At 44.1% G+C, this 7,031-nt stretch overlaps 1 pseudogene; it reads right to left on the reverse strand.

Annotated features, from left to right (window-relative positions):
- Positions 1 to 804: 804 nt before the first annotated feature.
- Positions 805 to 923, reverse strand: LOC129627437 (uncharacterized; annotated as a pseudogene).
- Between the last annotated feature and the right edge of the window lie 6,108 nt (positions 924 to 7,031).

Raw genomic sequence — 7,031 nt, forward strand, 5'->3', positions numbered from 1 at the left:
CCAGTGAAAAGAAATCAGAGAAGAAAGTGGGGACCAAGCAATGAAGGGATTTGGTCATATCTTCACTATGATGGGAAAATACAAGAGCAGTTGGAGCAGGGAGGTGATAGAATTGCATCTGCATTTTAAAAAGGTCATCTTGCTCCACATCAGTCATGATTGGACAGACTCAACTCCAAACTACAACGAGGTACCACGTCACATTAGTCAGAATGGTCCTCATGGAAAAGTCTGTAGATAACAAATGCTGGAGAGGATGTGGAGAAAAGGGAACTCGCCTCCACCGTTAGTAGGAATGTGAGTTGGTAGAGCCACTATGGAAAAGAGTATGGAGGTTCCTGAAGGATCTAAACCTAAAAGTACCATATGATTCAGCAGTCCCACTCCCAGGCACATATCCACCAAAAGTATAACTGAACAAGATACATGCACCATCTGTGCACATATATCTGTGTGTGCACGCAGATGCGCGCGAGCTCGGGCGTTCGCCTGCAAGGATGGGGGGGTGGGGGTGGGGCTGGGGCTGGGGGTAGGGCTGGGGCTGGGGCTGGGGCTGGGGCTGGAGCTGGTGCAGCCCCCCGGGGATTGCCTGAGGCACGCCAAGGGAGCCCCAGACGGAGACCCGCGGGACGGTCCTCTGGTTTCCTGGAAGCCAAATGCAGAGGGGCTCGCGGGCCGCGCGGAGGCACCCCAGGTCTGCAGCGGGAGTCGGTGCCCTGGCCACCCACCCCCAGGAGGGGTTGGGGTCCGGGAGCCCAAGAGTTGGGACGTGGGGGCGGGGGCTAAAGGAGAGGGAAGGCAAAGAGCCTACAGCACCCGGTATTCCCAGGCGGTCTCCCATCCAAGTAAGAACCAGGCCCGACCCTACTGAGCTTCCGAGATCAGACGAGACAGGGCGCGTTCAGGGTGCTATGGCCTTAGACGGAGGCCGCTGCCGCCCGGCGCCCTAAGAGCCCTGCGCTGCGCCTCCCTTTCGCTCTGACCTGCCGGTCAGCCATTCCGACTACAAGTAATTTTACTCCTTCCCCTTTCTCTCCCTGCTTTCTGAGAGTCTCTCTCCTTCCATACTCGATGGTGTAATGAATGGATGCCTTAGATCATTTTCCCTCAACATTTTTTTCTCTTTATTTTTACATTGATTTCTATGAATTCATCTTCAAGTTTATGGATTATTTCTGCCAGCATCTCATATGTGCTATTGAACCTATCAATTTTTCATTTCAATTATTTTCGTTTTCAAATCCAGAATTTATGTTAGTTTCCTTTAAAAAAAATAATTTGTAGCTCTTCATTGGGTCTCTCTGTTTGTTGACTTAGTATCATACTGTCATCTAATTCTTCAAACATGGTTCCATTATTTCATTTTGTAGTTATCATTACTTTGATATTTTATCTTTTGACCTTCATACTGAATTTATAAGTGATATACTTATATGAGTTATCAGTGGTATGTTATACAAATGCTTTACTCACCACCATTACCACATTAGAGTTTTCTGATTTTAACTGTATACTTACCTGTCCCAGCAGGTTGATAAAGAGTCCAAGCCTAAAGCCCCTTTAAGGAGGAGGCAAGCTTGCTTGCTTTTTCACATTCTTTGGCCTAAGACAAGTAGGCATTGTAGGGAGCAGTATCTCAGGTTCAAGGACATTCCTCTTTTTGAGCTTTGGATGTATGCTATAGGAAAGGGTCTGGGCAAAACGCTCACATCCTTGAGATGTTTTTTGTCTATTCTCAGAGGCTAGTTGAGACGTATATATGGCCCCACTTAAATTAGTGAGCCCCTTCTGATGTCTGTGTCAGAAGCTTTTTCTGTCACCTTCACTTTAAATAAAATATACACAAAGCTCTGAATGACTGAGACTGTCTTTGGCCCCAGAGTAATATCTTCTTCTTCAGACACCATGAATCCAGTGGCATCGGTCACCGTTGACTGCTAGGTTATCATCTTGGGGGCTTGTCCAAGATCTTCAAGACAAGGTAAGAACACTCGGAGTTGAGATTCTTTTGCTCGTTTACTGTGGTCTCTACTTTACTATGGAGAAGGCAATGGCACCCCACTCCAGTACTCTTGCCTGGAAAATCCCATGGGCGGAGGAGCCTGGTAGGCTGCAGTCCATGGGGTCGCTAAGAGTTGGACACGACTGAGTGACTTCACTTTCCCTTTTCACTTTCCTGCATTGGAGAAGGAAAGGGCAATCCACTACAGTACTCTTGCCTGGAGAATCCCAGGGGCGGGGGAGCCTGGTGGGCTGCCAACTCTGGGGTCTCACAGAGTCGGACACGACTGAAGCAACTTAGCAGCAGCAGCAGCAGCAGCAGCAGCTACTTTACTAAATCAGAAGCATGTGGACTGAACTTCTTTTCCCCAGTCAGCTTTTCCTGGTCCCTCTGACCATTTCATATCTGCTTGGGGAATTAAAGTTATTAACCTCGTGTGCCGGATTGTAGACTTTCAAGGGACTTGCAATCCATGCTGTTATTGTGCTTTTCTAGCAAGGCCCCCATTCCAAGTTTTACAGGACACTGCAGACAGGAGCACTTTAGGGAGCGAGCTGGAGCTCTAGCTCCAGGGACATCTCTCAGACTGGAAATCACCATCCTGACCCCACAGACACACAGGCAAGTTCTTGTCGTGGCTATGCCTCTGGACTATATGGATTGAGGCATTGCTGGTGAGCATGAGATTCCTGAGGACACAGATTGGGACACCCCAGATTTGGGCAGATTGAAAGTGCATTGGGCTTCTTCCCTTAGTAGCGCTAGCTCTTAGCAGAGCAGACGAAGCCCTCCAGTGGCTCTTGTCTCAACTCCTTAGGTATTCTTTTTGTACAGTCTGAGGGACAGGAATCAAAAGGATGATGTTGGCACTCCATGCATATGAAGGATTAGTTTTTCCTCGCAGGCGGGCCCTCCATCGCCTCCTTTGTTATTAAATAGACTCGTGTGGCCACTCTCAGGAGGATGTCTTGGGTTTTCTGTTCATCCCTTTTTGACTTGCCACCTATACTGTTATGAGGAATGTGCGCAGGTACACAGAAGTTGGGTGCTTCCCCTAGTGGTCTTGGCTCGGCGAGCATCCGGAAAACTACTCTGTTCCACCCCAGGTGGTGCCGGAATAAAAGGGAAATCAAACCAAGGTTTTAATGGTGAGGAACTGGACATCAATCTGGGATGCCATCAGGTCTAACCCTGGTGCATCTCCACCATGCCTGGGTGGTAGAATGAGGGGGGGTGGGAGTAGGACACCTTCACCTGTAAGAGACAGGTTAGCTCTGGCCAGGGAAGGAAGCTTAGGTGGAAAATCAGTCTCCAACCCCGTCTAGAGCAGGGGCAGACACCTCTGGTAGAAAAAAGCCATGGCACTGGGCACTGCTTTTTTCTCTCTTACAGATGGGGCCTAACAGTCCAGAACCACCACCCCCCCTTGAATAATATCTTGAAAAACTGGGATAATTTTGATCCTCAAGGCCTAAAAATCCCTTATATATGGGGTTTCTTTGCTTTAAGAGACGACCTCACCTGCCCAGAGAGATAATCCCTGCTGGGACATCTTCTCGATCAGTCTACCCCTGTCATCAGAGCCAATTTGAGCACTCTCTGGTTTAAATTTTAGCTATGAAGCTATGACTACATGAAGGAGAAATGACATTTTGAACCCTGAATGGCCATGTGTATTCTTTAGACTCCGGAGAAAACTAGGTAAAATGGAATCTTTTTGAAATTGCAAAACTGGTTCCTTTTGCACATGTAATTACTAAAAGTTTGACTTGTGAAAATACTCTTTTGGGGAGCTCTGATCCTGCCTGAGAAACAGAAACATGCCTGGGGAAAAACCTGAGTTAACTCTTATCATGTCCTTGAGATACACAGCCCACTCGATCCGGGACTCCAGCCATGAGCTGGAACTCAAGCCAAGAAAATAAAAGGGACAAAGAGACAATTTAAATTTCAGGTGGAAAACTGTGAGGTTTCTGTCTGTCCAGATTTGTGTGTGTCTCGGTGTATGTCTCCATCCTTGGAAAAAATTGCTAAAGGCTAAGTGGTTCAATGAGCTCTAATTAATTGGCCTAAAGAGAAGTAAGTGCTTACAAATCAAACAATTCTAAATTCAAGGAAATTAAAGTAAATGAATTCGAGGCTTGTGTGAACTGGGAAATAATCATTATTGTATTGATACATGATACTGATGTTTGTTTATTGATCTAATTAACAAAGACATTGTGCAGATACTTTTATAAATGATATAACTTTGGGTGATTTATCCTTACCAATCGACAGAATGATGATGTAAAGTACAAGTCATGGTTTCTGAAGAAAAGTAAGATGTGTGTTTTTAATAAAAAGTAATAAGGAATGGAATTACATTCTATTAAGGAAAAGCAAAGTAAGTCTAAACGTACAGGTGGCTGTCCTCTAAGTGGACAAATGAAGTGACGAATACAGAAAGTGCAAAAAGGTGTGTTGCAAGTGAAAGAAGAGTTTTGTGCATGCTACAAGTTTGTTAAGACATTAAACTGCCTTTGAAGTCTTATTGTGACTATGACTAAGTGAATAACTATTGTTTCACAGTGAATATAAGCTGTTACCAAACTGGAATTTGGTTTTCTCTCACTGATTAAAAGAACAAAGTTTTCTTGGAATGTGGCTTTTGATAACAGACTACAGCACATATGAACAAAGCTCATTCTGCTTCTACAAAAGTTAACGCCTCTTCAGGGAATTTAAAATGGATTAAAAATGGCCATAAACCAAAGAGTTGGGGCTATGAGAGGTCCAACGTGGCCACTTGGCTTTTCCTGGCTCCCTGACAAACCTCATTTTTATTTGATAATGCCTTTCCTGGCTTCAGAATTAATATCTCAGAATAGAAAAAATGGTTAAAAGGTGCTTTCCACAATCTCCAGTGATCAGGGCACCCACTTTGCTGGACAGGTCATACAGACATTCACAAAAGCTTCATGAGTTTCTTCGAGACTACTGCTTTCACTGATGTCCTTGGCCATTGGGCAAGGACAGCAGAACAAAGGGATCAATTGCATGGGATGGAGTAGACTGCTAAATATGACCGCAATTTTCACGACTTTTTGTCTGACATATTGTTGATTTTTACTCTGTGTTTTCAGATATAAAGAAGCACTTCTCCTCGAGTTACTGGTCATTTAAAACAATCTAGTGATTTACTCCTACGGGTAAAATTATACCTTTTTTCTCTCTGCCTCATCCCTCCAGAAGCTGGAGACACTTGGGTTCTGAACAGCCTTCTCAGGTAAATAAAAAGACTGTCTCCCGACATATACAGAAATCTCAACGTATACTGGGGAGCTCTAAAAGAAAAATCCACCTAACTGATGTCAGGCCTATGGCATCTATTATGTTTCACTGAATATTAAGTTCCAGTTTTTTAAGTTAAGGTCTGTATTTACTAAGACGCACTCCTGAGATAGTTCCTTGTGGTTATGTTACATTGCTAAGAGGTTTAATTAAGTTGTTAAAAAGGACATTCTGAGTTTGTTTCTAAAGCTTATCTCAATAACCAGTCTTTGAATCAAGATCAGATGCTCAGGATCTACAACCAGGATATCAACAGCAAGCTATAGTCATTTAGCAAACTAAGTCAGATGACATGGAGATGTCACTGGGCTACACCTACTAGAAGTTCTTGACCTAACTTCTTACTTATGATTCTACTATTACTGCTATCGTTTTCTATATTGCCTGTTTCAAGAAGTGTTGTTCCTTACATTATCAAGTGTGTGACTGAGCCACTAAGTGAGTCACTGTATGACTTAGCTGGAAAAAGAAGAGAAGTGAAAAGCAAAGGAGATAAGGAAAGATATAAGCATCTGAATGCAGAGTTCCAAAGAACAGCAAGGAGAGATAAGCAAGCCTTCCTCAGCGATCAATGCAAAGAAATAGAGGAAAACAACAGAATGGGAAAGACTAGAGATCTCTTCAAGAAAATTAGAGATACCAAGGGGACATTTCATGCAAAGATGGGCTCGATAAAGGACAGAAATGGTATGGACCTAACAGAAGCAGCAGATATTAAGAAGAGGGGGCAAGAATACACAGAAGAACTGTGCAGAAAAGATCTTCACGACCCAGATAATCACGACGGTGTGATCACTGACCTAGAGCCAGACATGCTGGAATGTGAAGTCAAGTGGGCCTTAGAAAGCATCACTACGAACAAAGCTAGTGGAGGTGATGGAATTCCAGAGGAGCTGTTTCAAATCCTGAAAGATGATGCTGTGAAAGTGCTGCACTCAATATGCCAGCAAATTTGGAAAACGCAGCAGTGGCCACAGGACTGGAAAAGGTCAGTTTTCATTCCAATCCCAAAGAAAGCAATGCCAAAGAATGCTCAGACTACCGCACAATTGCACTCATCTCACATGCTAGTAAAGTAATGCTCAAAATTCTCCAAGCCAGGCTTCAGCGATACACGAACCGTGAACTTCCAGATGTTCAAGCTGGTTTTAGAAAAGGCAGAGGAACCAGAGATCAAATTGCCAACATCTGCTGGATCATGGAAAAAGCAAGAGAGTTCCAGAAAAACATCTATTTCTGCTTTATTGACGATGCCAAAGCCTTTGACTGCATGGATCACAATAAACTGTATAAAATTCTGAAAGAGATGGGAATACCAGAACACCTGACCTGCCTCTTGAGAAATCTGTATGCAGGTCAGGAAGCAACAGTTAGAACTGGACATGGGAAAACAGACTGGGTCCAAATAGGAAAAGGAGTACGTCAAGGCTGTATATTGTCACCCTGCTTATTTAATTTCTATGCAGAATACATCATGAGAAACGCTGGACTGGAAGAAACACAAGCTGGAATCAAGATTGCCGGGATAATATCAATAACCTCAGATATGCAGATGACACCACCCTTATGGCAGAAAGTGAAGAGGAACTCAAAAGCCTCTTGATGAAAGTGAAAGTGGAGAGTGAAAAACTTGGCTTAAAGCTCGACACGCAGAAAACGAAGATCACGGCATCTGGCCCCATCGCTTCATGGGAAC

Source organism: Bubalus kerabau, chromosome 14 (assembly GCF_029407905.1).
Source record: "Bubalus kerabau isolate K-KA32 ecotype Philippines breed swamp buffalo chromosome 14, PCC_UOA_SB_1v2, whole genome shotgun sequence".
Classification (NCBI taxonomy): Eukaryota; Metazoa; Chordata; class Mammalia; order Artiodactyla; family Bovidae; genus Bubalus; species Bubalus kerabau.